Source organism: Drosophila kikkawai, chromosome 2R (assembly GCF_030179895.1).
Source record: "Drosophila kikkawai strain 14028-0561.14 chromosome 2R, DkikHiC1v2, whole genome shotgun sequence".
Classification (NCBI taxonomy): Eukaryota; Metazoa; Arthropoda; class Insecta; order Diptera; family Drosophilidae; genus Drosophila; species Drosophila kikkawai.
In genome coordinates, this window is record NC_091729.1 from 5,682,789 (window position 1) to 5,698,139 (window position 15,351).

Consider the following 15,351-nt stretch of genomic DNA (forward strand, 5'->3'; position numbering starts at 1 on the left):
TCCACATGTGCCAATAACGGACAAACTAACTTCGGTAGAGATGGTTCCGAGACCAACTCAGAACGCAATAATATTTCGCGTATTAGGAATTCCCCAGATGTTCGTAGCGTCGAAGTGATCTTCGTTGGATCGACCTGACAGGATATCAAATATAATATCAAATTGGCGTATAAAATTCAGCGGTTCAGCCAACGACATTGCCATAGAGGACTTTATTTACCGTTGTTTAGGAGTGGGGTGGCTGGTAAATCCTCCGCAAAAGGATCAATAAAAGTTTATCCCACGAAGTAGAAAAACGTAGAAAAAAGAGTCCAGAAATTCGGGGGTCGAAAAATGACGTTGGCATGGAGCGCCCTTTGCATGCATTTATTGACATTCGTATTGGAACTGAAACTTGAGCTTAGCCTAAGGCCCGCTGTCGACCGAGAAGCCCAGCTTAACGGCGCGAGGGCGGGAGAGCGGGAGAACCGGGAATTGGAGCGGCGCAGCCGTCCCTAGAAGCGAGCGACGATCGGGAACACGGGAGCGTGCGATCGGGAATACCGAGGAGCGGAGAGCGGGCGAGCGTTGCTAAGCTGGAAGCGCTTGAGCTTTTGGACGCTCGGTGGGCAGAGGGGAAGCAGGGGCCTCCTGGCGTAAACATTCTCCCCCCCCTGCAATCCCTCGGGTTGCAATAAACCCGTACAGGACGATGGTATGGAGGGGCGTCAGAGCGCTGCGTAGATCGTTGATCCTGGAGCGACGAGTAGCGATGAAGGACGGATGAGTGCCAACGAGAGGCGGCTGATTGCCATGGAGAGGCGGGAGCTTGTCGCAAGGAGCTTGCGGAACAAGGTGGAGGCGTCGAATGCCGTGACCAGGACGCATCACTGTGCGCTAGAAGACGTCGAACTGTCCGTAGCGGACGAACGTTGGCAGACTCGGCAATGGTAGGACTAAGAACCTCGAGTACGTCTGCCTTCCAGAGCGATCGCGGTGTGTGGAAGTGAAGCCCTCGTAAGTGACCTGGATGAAAAGGGATGACATGGAGATGAGTAATGGTCAATAATGTGCGAACTAGAAGTATGGGGGTGACCGACGCTGCGAGCGGAGTGGATGCTCTGGACGGTCATGCGGATGCAGGAGAGTGTGGTGGTGCTGATTGCACGTCTTGCATCGGTCACCGCTGCGGCAGGTTCCCTCGGAATGTTCGTGGGCCAAACAGTTAGAACAATAGCGGTGGTCGAGAACCGCACGGAGCCTCTTCTCAGCGCAGAGTTTCAGGAACTGTTGGCATTTCCGGAGCGGGTGGAATCCGCTGCAGACTCGGCAACGGTAGGACTGCGTACCTCGGGTACGTCTGCTCTCCAGGCCAGCAGCACTGCGAGCGGCAAGGAATTTTTCCGGTGAACTTTTTGACGAAACGGAAATTCGTGTCGAGAAGACAGACACGCCGCCTGTAGCGGTTGTAGACACTGGGCCTGTGAGAACCCACCCGAAGATCGTCTCTTGGGCCAGGAGAGAGCCGAAGATGTTATTTTTGGAGCCGCCCAGAAGCACAGACGGAAGTATGTCAGCTCCAATTAGGACGTCGATATCAGAACTCTCGAAGAACGCTGGATCCGCTAAGGGGAGATCAGGAAGCTGCTTTAGGAAATCTCTCGGAACTGGATATGAGGGAAGTTTTCCAGCGAGTTGAGGAAGAACATAAGCTGTCGTTTGTAACTGCAGCCCGGGTCTGGAGGGAGCGCGAATTGAAAATTTGCAGAGCTTTGTGGCTTGAGCGGCAACTGTATCGTTGAGACCGGAAACTTGGGTCTGCGTTGGCTGGGATGGAAGTTTTACGATATTGAGAAGCCTCTCAGTAATAAAGGTCGCTTCAGAACCTGAATCGATCAGGGCTCGCGCTTGGAAGGTGCGGCCAAGATGGCAGATGTCAATAATCGGCGTACCGAGCAGGACAGCCTTTGATCCTGACGCAAAGCAGACTTGCACATTAGAGTGGTCGTCGGAGGCTGCAGCGCTTCTCACAATGGGTGCGGGTCGTGGACTAGATGGAGCGGAGGGTCTTGAAACGGTAGCCGCAGGGTTGTCGCGGTGCAACAGAGTATGATGCCGGCTGTGGCACGTAAAGCAGGAATGGGCACTAGTACAGTCCCGTTGCTGGTGCCCTCGCGAAAAACAATTCAAGCAGAGTTGCTTTCTTCGGATGAAGTCTGTCCGCTCATTGACATTCATGTCTAGGAAACGCGGACATATACGGATAGGGTGGTTTTCCCTGGAGCAAAGATCGCACCCTCTTGGGGCTGGAGTCTCTCGGGCCTCATACGAGTTGAGCCGGCGCGCAGGGGCGCTTGCAGGGGTCGATCGGGGGGGAAACTGCCCAGAACTGCTAGGCCTGATATCATCGATCGCCTCTAGAGTACGGTGACGCTCGGTCAAAAACGAGTTCAGCTCGTTCCAGGTCGGAATTTCGGCCTTGTTGTGGACGGATTGCTCCCACATGGACAGTGTGGTTTTGGGAAGTTTTGTGGAAACCATGTATACCAGGAGACAATCCCAGGCTTCGACTTGGATGGAGGACATAGATAAGGCTGATAGGCAACTCTGGATAGTGCCTTGCAGCTCTTTCAGAGCGGCTCCTGACTCTTGGGGGACTGCTGGAAGGTTGAATAGGATCTTCAACTGGCTGTTGACGAGCAACCGCCGATTTTCGAACCGTTCGGTGAGGCTCTGCCATGCGAAGATGAACCCTTCGTTTGTAAGAGGGGCCTTCGACACAATGGCATGTGCATCGCCACTTGTCTTTGACAACAGGTGGAACAGCTTTTCCACCGGTGTGAGACGCGAATTCTGGATATAGATCGCCGTAAAAAGGTCTCGGAACGTTGGCCACCGAATATAGTCCCCAGTGAAGACTTCTGTGTCCACTGGTGGCAGACGACAACCCGTAGAAGGGGGTGGTTGACTACTGGCGGAAGCCTGTGTGGGTTGGAAGGCGGCCCTGTCAATTACGCCCTGCAGCTGAACACACACTTCGAAAACACAGAATAGCAGTAACTATACTTTGATTCTAGCTCTGATGCAATGTTCGTAGTGTCGTCGGATTCGGCAATGAGGTCGGAGCAGCTTTCGTAGCTTTTCTCAACCTTTTCCCACAGGGCCCGAATTTGGTCCCGGTGGACTTGGCACATGCCAGGGGGCAATCTGTCCGTGTCAGGGGCAGCCGGAGTGTGCAGGTTAGCCTCGAATTGGGTAACACGGTCCGTTGCGGCAATGAATTTTTTGAGGGCGATATCTATCGCCTTTTGAGCCATGTTGGACACGGATCGCGTAACCTTTGGCGCTGGACCGGGGCAAAGGTTCACTGAATTCTCGCTTTTTGCCCTTGGGATGGCAATGGCTGCCTTCGACCTTAGAGGAGTTGAGCGCGGAGACGGGCGCGGAGATGCGGATCGGGATCTCTCCAAACGGATTGACGGGAGCACACGGAGCTTCTTGTCGTCACCTGTGGGCATTCTCGGACTCACAGACGGTCAAATTAATGCGCTCGGCAGAATCTGGGTCGCTAACAACGTTACTTGTCGTCCAAGAAATACACACGAATTGCGAAGGAAAGACGACTCAACTCTGGTTCGCGTAACGCCAGTGGACACAGCACCAGCGACAAAAAAAATGTCAGCGGCAAGCGAAGAGAAAACAGGAGCAAATCCTCAGCGGAGAAGTTCGGCCACGAAACACAAATGATGGATGGGGAGCGATTGCAGCGATTGCTGCTGCTGGCCGAATTAGTGCTGAATGTCGGACCCGGGCTCTGGATATTAGGAGCCAATTGTATATTTATATATGTATATTCCGTGGTTCGGACGTGGAGCTTGCATGTATGAATTGGAAACTTTCTTTATTACTTATATTCCGTAATAAAGAGAAAAAAAAAAAATTAATTTTTAGTGTCGGAAATAATGGATAAGAAGTATTTAATTATCGACACGTAATTACCACGGCGCCGAAAAGGCTGAATTAAAAAAAATAACCCTTGGCGATGACGTGGAAACCTCACTGTATTATGCCGTCGGCAAAGCAGTGCGCAAGCGAGGCGCTTACGAGAGATAAAGGCACAGAAAACCGAAACAACAACAACACCAGCGCGGCTGATGCGGCGGTCAGCGCGGGAATCCGAAACTAACCGTAAATCGCAGTTTGGTTTTGCCGTCGGCAAAACACCGTATAAGCGAAGAGTTCAGGAGCGAGAACAAGGCGGAACACAAAAAAACACAACAACAACACGTCTGCTGCGGCGGTTGTGCGGATCTTGGAGAAATAAACACTTGCACTTGAGTTTCTTATTTCGGTTATTTTCGTTTGTTGGTTTTATTGTAATTTAATTCCTATATGGGCGGGCAGAAAAATATAATGACATATGTATGGAGTTGGATACGCCTGCAAAAATATATGTATGGTTATTTGCACAGTGGAACACCGATATCGGGAACTGCAGCGACGTACAAAAATATATATTTGAGGCAGAAAATATTTACATATGGGCAATCAGAACGGGTTTGTGTGGGGGTATGTGTTGGATGTTTCGCCTTATGGTACAGTGGGAACACGAAGAGTGGACTGTATTTTGGAGTTTGGCAGATAAATCTGTGAAGGCCTCTGAACCTTGCGTGGAGAAAAAAAACAAATGGCACACAACAAAAATATATATGTTGACACCGGCGTATATTAATTGAGCCCTTTTGTTTTATTTATTTAATTTGAGTTATTTATTTCACCACACAATTTCACTGTATTTCGGCGGAGACGGACTTGCACGGAAAATGTATGTGCATAAGTTATCACACGTATGTAGGTATGTATGTTGATGGGGCCAGTGTGTGTGTGAAGTTGCCGAGAACGGCTGCGCCGCGGAGGCGCTCCCGCGGAACCCGCGTCGCGAGTGGGTTGCGGCATGCACTCACGCGTAAAGTGTTGCAGGCCAGTCGAAGGAAGTTACCTGGAGCACGTCCAGCCTCGGGTGACCACGGAGGACCAGGAGAATCCGATCTTCCAATCCAGAGATATGGGCCGGCGGTGAGAGAGGAAAGCGGTGAGAGCATTTCCTACTTTCCACATTGTTGTTGCCTCCTGCGGTGAAATTTTCTCCAGCGGTTAATGTGGCTGCCCCCGCAGCTAATTGCCAGTCACTACAGCTGATTGCTTGATCAGCTGTGATCCAGTGTTATGAAGCACTCGGTTCCGCCCCGGTCTGGCAACTCCCCGCCGCCACCAGGTGGCGCTGAGCGGATCTGACCTGCAGGTGGCGCTGCAGAGCCATCCGTTGATGCTGACGTTAGCTGCTTGCTGCAGCACGTACACGTCTCACTCCAATCGAGGAGGTAGCATACCTTTTAGGGCTGCTGCCCCTGATCCTTGGTTCGAGGATGTGGGATCGGCACGAAACCCGTGCCCAAGGCAAGCACAGGGGACTAAATGGTGGTAAAGGTCAAGGAGCTGACCAACAGCCAACCCCTCCGCCCTGCGGCCCACCTTAAAAATCGGGGCTCTGGCGACCGAGCAGGGGCGGTATAACCCCCACCTGCCAAGTCTTGGGGAAACCCCTGACCCACGAGGGACCCCAAAAGTGCACACGCCTTCCCTCCACACTCCTCCACGTAGCGTCTGTCCCATAATGGGCGGCTACGTGATCTGCGTCTGTGCCACAGTGGCCGGCAGAAGACCAAACCTGGCAGCAGACACCAGCTGCTCCCAATCCCAAACCCAGGCAGCGTCTGACCCATATTGGGCGGCTGCCTGGTCTGCGTCTGAGCCATAATGGCCGGCAGCTAATTCTACCTGGCAGAAGGTCTAAAATGCAGCCCTCGCATTGGGCCAAAATGCACCTAAAAGGAATGTCCATGAATAACGAATTTACTCCAGGTGGCAACCACTCAAGTGGAAATCCACCCGCGGGAGATCCCGCGGCTAGGGCATGGAGTCTGGAGGCCCTACATAACATTCCCCGAAGCACTGACGTGGCGGTGGCTGACTTGGCCGCCACGGAAGTTACTACGCCAAGCCAAGAAATCGTGAAAGACAGCCCCATGGCATTCAGGAGGAGTAGCAGGACCGTAAGATCCCCGACCCTCCCTGCGAGCAAGACGCCGTCGGGCAGCGGAACTGCTGTTTCCCCAACCCCAAAAAGGACACGGGACGCCGCCAGCCCAGCAGGCTCTCAGCGAGTTACGCCGCCGAAGAGATGCAGGGCATCCCAGTGCCTGGAAAACATTGCGGAACTGGGAAAGATTCTGGACGATGTCCTCGACGATATCAACGTCAAGCAAGTCCGGCACATAACCCTGGCAATGAAGACCAGGCTAGCGAGGGTGAAAGACCTGCAAGCCAACATAGGCGAGTGGCTTAACTCCACTAGGAAGACAGAGGAAACGGATCGCCCAGAGCCCGAAGCTACGTGCCACAAATGTAGTGGTGGGAGCTCCGTTGAGGGCACCCAGAGACGGGACGCCGAGCAACAGACCCCCAAAGTCTGGTGCAAAGATGGAGCATCGCAAACGGAGGCCCAGCGCGCTCCGCCCAGAGCAGGGAATCCGCAAACAAGGGCAGCGAGCGCGAGCGCGAAGCAACAGCGGCGCGCTCCCACGCCGACTGGAGCCATTAGCTCGGACCAACCCTCCACCAGCCGACCTCCCATGGCCAACGCGGCCAAGCACAGGGCCCCGAACCCACCGCTGCCCATAGGCCCGGCTACTGGAGGCACCGAATCAGAAGGGAGCGCCTGGAGAACATATACGAGGAAAAAGAGGCGGAAGAAAAAGGATGCTCCTCCTCGATCCCGGCCGGACGCAGTCATCATAGCTGCGAAAGGGAAGACGTATAGCGAGGTCCTGGCCATGGTCACCCGAAGCGGAGACAGCCAGCTTTCCGGCCTGGGAAGCTGCGTGAAGAAGGTGAGACGAACCACGAACGGCAACCTCTTGCTGGAGATGGCGAAGGAGAGTGCTGAGAGTGCAGAGTCCATGCGTACGTGCATAGCGCGGGTGCTCGGCGACTCGGCGGAGGTGCGAGCCATGTCGGAGGACTCGAAGGTGGCAGTACTCGAGATCCGAGAGTTAGACGCCCTAACTAAGGAGCCCGAGCTAGTGGCTGCGATCGCCGAGCAATACAGCCTGGATAAGGCAAAGGTCAAGGTGCGAAGCATCCGCCCGGGTTATGCCGAGTCCCAGACGGCTGTAATAAGCCTTCCATGCTCCCTGGCTAAGGCGGTGCTTAAGAGAGGAAAACTGCGCATAGGTTGGTCCTCATGCTCGATCAGGGAAAGGACGGGCCCCCCAAGATGCTATCGGTGCCTTGAGGCAGGTCACCTGGCATCCAACTGCAAAAGTGCGACTGACCGGAGTGGGTGCTGCATAAGATGCGGGGAAAAGGGCCATAAAGCTGCAAAGTGCTCCAACGAGCCAAAATGCTTTATCTGCGCTGCTTCCGGCAAGAAGGAGACGAGGCACCAGGCAGGCAGCAAAAGTTGTCCGTCAAGGAGCTTCAGCAGCAGTGGAGCCGGCCCCCGTAACGAGTCATGCAGTTGATTCAGCTGAACCTGAATCATTGCAGGGCCGCGCAGGACCTGCTGATGCAGACTGTGCGCGACCTGGACGTGGAGGTGGCGGTGCTCAGAGAGCCATACAAGGCTCCTAGCACACACGGCTGGGCCACGACATCCGGGGACGAAGCAACACAATAGTGGGCGGCGACTTCAACGCATGGGCACAGGATTGGGGGTCGCCCTCAACCAACGCCCGAGGCCGCACCATCCTGGAGGCTTTCGCTTCCCTGGACATTGCTCTGCTCAACGAGGGTACCCAGCAAACCTTCAATAGGGCGGGAGCAGGGTCCATAATCGACCTTACTTACGCTAGCAGCGCACTAGCCTGCCAAGCCAGGTGGAGAATAAGCGAAATCTACACAGCCAGCGACCACGAGGCCATCCTCGTTTCCCTCGGCGATAACCCACCCCGCAGATCGGTTCCGCCTAGCGCAAACAAGGCGTACCGGCAGGACACGTTCAACGCCCAAGCGTTCTCGGGTGCCTTAGCGGGCCTAGCCACCGACGAAGCGGACAGTGCCAATGTCGCTGCGCTCAAGCTGGCGGTAGCGGTCGAGCGTGCATGTGACGCAAGCATGCGGCAACGGAAAACGTTCCGAAGGCACCACAAACCTGTCTACTGGTGGAACGATGACATAGCTACCATACGCTCATCTTGCCTCCGAGCTAGAAGGCAAGCCCAGAGAGCGCGCGGCTCCCCGGATCTTCCAGCCCGTAGCGAGGCGTATAAGATCGCAAGGGCTGCCCTGAAGAAGGCGATAAGGACCAGCAAAAGAGAGTGCTTCCTTAAGCTCTGCGATGACGTCGAGGATGACCCATGGGGCGGGGCATACAAAAAGGTGGTGAAGCGCGTGAACGCCGGCAGCAAAGCACCATCGGACCCGGAGGCCCTGGAAGGCATAGTTCGGGTGCTTTTTCCAGTTGGTCATCCGCTGCATTACCCAGTGAGCAGAGAGTCCTTGGAGATTTGCCCGGTCTCGGAGCAGGAAATTGTTTTGTCCGCTAGGTCTCTAAACAACAAGAAGGCACCGGGTCCCGACTCGATCCCTAACAGGGCGACCAAAATGCTGCTCTCCCTGCATCCCAACGTGATCGCCGAGATCTTTAACAAGTGCCTGGCGGAAGGTACGTTCCCAGAGCGATGGAAGCGACAGAAGCTCCTTCTTCTGCCGAAGCCGGGGAAGCCCGCGGGAGAGGCGTCGTCGTACAGACCCATCTGTCTGCTGGACACGATCGGGAAGGTCTTCGAGAAGGCGATCGTCGCGAGGCTGGAGGCTGCAATAGAGCGCGCGGGCGGACTCTCGTCAAAACAGTTCGGTTTTCGGAAACGGAAATCGACTCTGGACGCCATCGAAATGGTCACCAACTTGGCCGCGAACGCCATCGCAGGCACAAGATGGAAAAATGGCGCCAAAGAGTACTGCCTAGTTGTAACACTGGACATCCGAAACGCTTTTAATTCTGCGGATTGGAGGCGGACACTGGAGGCCCTGGAAGCTTTCAACATCCCCGGTTACCTACTGAGGATCATCCGCAGCTATTTCAGCGAAAGGACGCTCATCCTGGATACCTCCTCGGGCTCCAGAACGCATGAGGTCTCAGCCGGAGTCCCGCAGGGCTCCGTCCTGGGTCCTCTGCTCTGGAACACGATGTATGACGGAGTGCTTAACCTTCCGCTAACCGCAAACACCACCATAGTCGGCTTTGCCGACGACGTGGCACTGGTGGTCGTAGCGAAAGAGCTGGCAGAGGCTGAGACAGCGGCAAACAGCGCGATCAGAGCGGTCGAGTCCTGGCTGGCAGTCGCCGGCCTAGAACTTGCCTCGCATAAGTCGGAAGCAGTACTGATTTCCAGCAGGAAGCGCGTGGAGACGGCCGAGATACGGGTAGGCGGCCTCCCAATTACCTCGCAGCGCGCGATAAGATACTTGGGCGTCATCTTGGATACACGCCTCTGCTTCAGAGAGCATCTGGAGTATATACACAAAAAGGCCAGCGAAACAGCAAGATCTCTCTCCCGAATCCTGCTTAATACCAGAGGCCCTAAGCAGTGCAGGAGGAAGCTCCTCACGAGTGTGATAACCTCGCAACTTCTCTACGCAGCCCCAGTCTGGGCAGAGGCAGCGAAGGTCAAAAGCTACGTGAGGGGCGCGGAAGGAACCTACCGCTTGAGCGCACTGAGAGTAGCGTGCGCCTTCAGGACCGTCTCCGACGAAGCGGCCCTGGTCATTGCGGGGCTGGTGCCGCTAGGCGACCTAGTGCAGGAAGCCCAGGAAGCCCGCATCCATAGCGTACCGGACAATCCAACGGCAAGGCGCGAGGCCAGGGGGAGTGCCAGGAGCAGAAGCGTTGCCAGGTGGCAGGACAGGTGGGACAGATCCACCAAAGGCCGCTGGACCCATCGCCTGATTCCAGACATCAAAAGCTGGATAAGTCGGAAGCACGGAGAAGTCGACTTCTACCTGACTCAGGCTCTTAGTGGTCACGGATGCTTCAGAAGCTACCTGAAGCGATTCGGTCACGACACCGAGGATCACTGCCCAGAATGCGGGACCGGGGTGGAAGAAAATGCGCACCACGTACTCTTCGACTGTCATCGTTTCCACCATGAGCGGCAGGCGCTGGAGGAAGCCGTGGGTACGGCCATCTCAGTGGACAACCTGGTTTCCACCATGCTGGTCAGCCAGGTGACCTGGGACGCGACAGCCATGTTCGTGGCCAGCGTCTTAAAGACCTTGAGGACCATGGAGAACGAGAGGAGGACGCGAGCGGAGTAGGCGGCCTGCATATCGCGCGAAGCAATGCCTAGCGGCGGTACCGCGCGATACGGCCCTCTACACTGTTTCTGTTTGTCCTTCCCAGCAACCCTGTGTTACTTATGTAGTTATAGTCTTAAATGTTATGTTTTATGTTTTTTCAAATAAAAGAATACAAAAAAAAAAAAAAAATGTATGTTGATGTACATATGCCTTGACCGTTGGCGAGTGGAGCGGTGAAGCGAAAGAACAAAAAAAACGGCAGGCAATATGGCGATCACACAAAACGGAGACGGATTGAAAAAACTGGGCGATGGAATTAGGGAGAAATGGATTTTTCCTTCAAACTGCCGTTGTGTCGGAAAACTCGGATCGGGAGTTGACACAAAAAATCGTACGTAGGTTGACCGAAATTTAAATTTCGAACAACTATTAACGACCGGCACGTAGAGACGGGAGGACACTTTTTACTTATCTTTTCTGCGGCGGCACCACCAAAGCTGCTGGGAGAAAAGGATTCCAGGACGATATCCTTATCCGGCTCGAAGGACCATGTTTAGGAGTGGGGTGGCTGGTAAATCCTCCGCAAAAGGATCAATAAAAGTTTATCCCACGAAGTAGAAAAACGTAGAAAAAAGAGTCCAGAAATTCGGGGGTCGAAAAATGACGTTGGCATGGAGCGCCCTTTGCATGCATTTATTGACATTCGTATTGGAACTGAAACTTGAGCTTAGCCTAAGGCCCGCTGTCGACCGAGAAGCCCAGCTTAACGGCGCGAGGGCGGGAGAGCGGGAGAACCGGGAATTGGAGCGGCGCAGCCGTCCCTAGAAGCGAGCGACGATCGGGAACACGGGAGCGTGCGATCGGGAATACCGAGGAGCGGAGAGCGGGCGAGCGTTGCTAAGCTGGAAGCGCTTGAGCTTTTGGACGCTCGGTGGGCAGAGGGGAAGCAGGGGCCTCCTGGCGTAAACAACCGTGTAAATTGTCTTACTTCACTATGCCTGAACGGCAACTTTTAGCTACTCTCCCATTTCGCTAATTTATTGTTTGCAGGCCCTGCCTTAGCCTTTTATTGGCGTGTTCTTAGATCAGCAGACAACATGAGTTGGATCGTATTATGCAGGCGTTTGAAGGAGAGATAATATCAAGATCAGAGATCTGATCGAGAAATTAAAAGCGCCATGATCGCCGTAAATAGGGCAGCACTGAAAGTTTTAATGACTTTCTCGACGCGATGCTTTCCATTGCAGATTCTCTTAGGGAACCAATGCAGGATAGTGACATTGCAATCAGCTGTGGTGTTATTAAAAGAAAGCGCGTTTAGCACGTTTAGCAATTCGACCGTGCAATAAGATATCTTTAATGAACAGTAGGAGATCCGGTGCGTTTATAACGATTATTGGACATACCATCTGATCACCAACGAGCTCCAGGTATATTGAAGTCACCTAGAGTTACTAGTTGGTCTCTATCCGAAAGCATGTTGGAAAGGGCCTGAATTGCCAATAAATAGGCTCTTCAGCAGATGGAGGAACGTAAGAACAGGTTATATAGATAAAACTACCTGGAAATGATAGTTTTACACAGATAAATTCAATACTTGTGAGATCGTCAATTTGAACCAGTTCGGAAATAAGGGTGGAGTCAACGTGGAGAATCTCCGGCTTTAACCAGGTTTCAGTAAACACAATCACCTGGGATGCAAATGAAAAACTATCGGAATACAATTTCGAGTGCTTGCTGCGTAAGCCTCTAGTATTCTGATAGGAAAGTAGGAGGGAGGTATTTAGTTTGCTGGTCTTGAAGATCGTTTTTTCTTTATTTTTACCTCGTATTCCTTGACTACAGCGTGCTCGGGCCATAAGTCACCAGAACAAATTGTGCCAAAAAGATCGAGGGAGACACTTATCTTAAACGATGAGATGTCTCTGGGGTATGAAAAATTGAATTTTTCTACTTTCACATTTTTGGCTTGTTTTTTGCTCAGTATATGAGCTAGTACATCTTCCGATGCGAGGTCAGGGGCAAGCCGAGAAACAAATATTGTTTTTAATGGCAGCATTACCGACCAGCCAGTGGTCCGGCCCTTTTTTTGCCCTGTGGGATAGCTGAGATTTTTTTTGAAGTCTGCGGTGTCAGAGATTGAGACACCGCAGCGGACTCAACTGATAAAACTGGCGGAGCTGCTGCCATTACTGTCCAGGCACATTCGATTGCCGAATCATTTATTTTGATACTCCACCACCCCCTCCCTGACATCAAGCCGGCTCAACAACATATATAAAATTAAAATTTAACTGGAAAGCAAAATATATTATAATCAATTGGTAATCTTTAAACAATGATTTTTATTTTTTCACCTCTAATGAGTCGTCCTGCTTGCACTTGTGTAAAATCTTTGGAGCTGTTAAATCTTTAATGAAATCTCTAATGAATGCGGGAGTGTCATAAGACTATTACAAACGCCTCTTTGATGTTATTGTTTGTAGAACGAGGAAGACCTTTCCCTTTCCCACTGAAAACCTTAATAATTAAAAAAAATACTATATGCCAATTTAAGGGGGTTGACTTTGTGACGGTTTGCTCATTCCGGTGGCTCAAGGATGGCCAGGGTTCGTCTCAGAAATTTATTTGTTGTCTGAGGTGGTTGCTGAAAGAAATGCCGACCCGGTCCAAGAGTAGAACGCCGAGGAATATGCCGTAACTATAATTATATGTTTATTGCCTCGAATATTACAACTGTTAAAAAGATTGTATTTAGTCTGCTACCGCGGGTAGTCGCTCTGGAACGCCGCACTTCAGGGTCAGGTACATCCTTCCCGCTCGGTTCGAGAGTGTCGGTGAAACGCGGATGCCCCTCAGATCTCCTAGAGTGAGAAGAACTGGTGGAGGCCCTCAGGTCTACCAGTTAGTGGAATAACCTGTTAGGGGAGACCCTGAGGTCTTCCAGTTAGCGAGCCGATTTGTGGAGTCCCTAAGGTCTTCCAATCTAGGCTATGGTTAGTGAAGGCCCTAAGGTCTTTCAAGTTAGTGAAATATGCGGAGGCTCTAAGGTCTTCCAACAATAGAGAAGTGTGCAGAGGCCCTCAGGTCTTCTAACAATAGAGCAGTGGGTAGAGGCCCTAAGGTCTTCTATAGATTAGAGAAGTTTGTTAGAGGCCCTAAGGTCTGCTAAGATTGAGAAGTTTGTAGAGGCCCTAAGGTCTTCTAAAAGCGAGAAGTTGTTAGAGGCCCTTAGGTCTTCTAAGATTGAGAAATTTGTAGAGGCCCTAAGGTCTTCTAAGATTGAGAAGTTTGTAGAGGCCCTAAGGTCTTTTAAAAGAGAGAACTTGTTAGAGGCCCTAAGGTCTTCTAGGAAGGAGAAGTTTGTAGAGGCCTTCAGGTCTTCTAAGATGAGAAGTTGGTTAGAGGCCCTAAGGTATTCTAAGATTGAGAAGTTTATAGAGGCCCTAGGGTCTTCTAAAAGAGAAAAGTTTTAGGGCCTGTTTTCTAAGTTTGAGACGTGCACGGAGGCCCTAAGGTCTACCGAGATATATAGAGATCTATAGGGAGGCCCTTAGGTCTTCCAATATTGAGACTTACAGAGAGGCCCTAAGGTCTTCCACAAGTTATAGACGTAAGATATGGTCAGGGTCCGACTATGTGTTACCACTTACCAATATACCTTACTTAACCGTGCTCCTTGGGTGACTCCTTGCTGCTGGCTTACCCTTAGCTCCTCTTAGAGGACTTGGCCGATCGCTGGCCGAAAACTGAATGCCTCCCAAGGGCTGGAGCTCGCCTTATATAGCGCTCCGGTGCGGCCGAGTGTGACCGACTCGCCCGGAGAAATTTGCCATTAAGAGTGTGGCCAGATCCTTATTTGGCCAGTGTGGCCCTTTGCGCCTGATCATGGCGCGCGCGCGCATTCAATTCAAATCTATTCCATATTCCATATTCATAGTTTTCTATTGTATAATCTATTATCATCCTTATTTTATATCTTACGTATATATTTGTGCGCATCTGCGCGTCACAACTTTAACTTATGTACGTACTATAACTGCCTAAAAGAATTTTTCGATATTCGGTGTCGTTACAAAGTTACATCACTGAAAAGACATGCTCTTCAGAGCAGTTTACTCCTGCAACGATTTTTTTTTCATTTGTTTTTTCCAACTCGTCAACACGATTTCTTAAAAACGACTTTACCAATTGTCCTGAAATTTGCTGAATATATTCAAATTACATGCGGAAATTGCAAAATTGACAAAAAAAATTGTGTGTTTAAAAAAAATCAAAGTGGCGCCAAATTTTTATTTTTCAATATTTTCAAAATATTCTAATGTATTTCCTGCCCGCAGGGTCAACCCCCTTAAGGTGACAGAAAAAATACTTCTTTACTTAATTGTTTCTAATAAGTGTATTAGTGGCTTCATTAGAGATCGAGTTTCCAGAGCACAATTTTTTTGCCGATTTTGTTTGGTTAATTGTTTTTGGCGATAACTTTTTTTTTTGTTTTTATTCTGTTCCATTAGAAAAAATTTATTTGTACAGTCAAACGTTTTTACCATTTCGCTTAAGGGTCCATTCTGGTTAGTTGGGCCAAAAAATAGGCCATTTTCAGAAATTTGTTGTGGACAAACGAAAAGACATAGAAAGTTCAAACTTGTCACATATATTTATCATAGTTTAAAGATTATTTAGCCAAATTTTCAAAAATTTTTAGAGCATGTCCTGAAGCAGGACACAGGGCGACGTAAGCCCATGCCCAAAAAAGGCACCCCTCTGGCGACCATCCTGCAGGACGTAAAAATCGACTGAAACAAAAAATTCAAATATGTTCTTGTTTTGTATGAATGTGGTTATGGAATAGGCTACTTTTTTTAAAATTGAATAAAAAATAAGAAAATGGCGGCGCCTCAAAAATTTTTTTTCGTTTTTTTGAAAAATTTCCTTACTTTTTTGTTGAGTAAAAATCCAATGTTTAAGCTATCAATATAATTGTAGCCTATTCCATGGACACGTTAATTACGC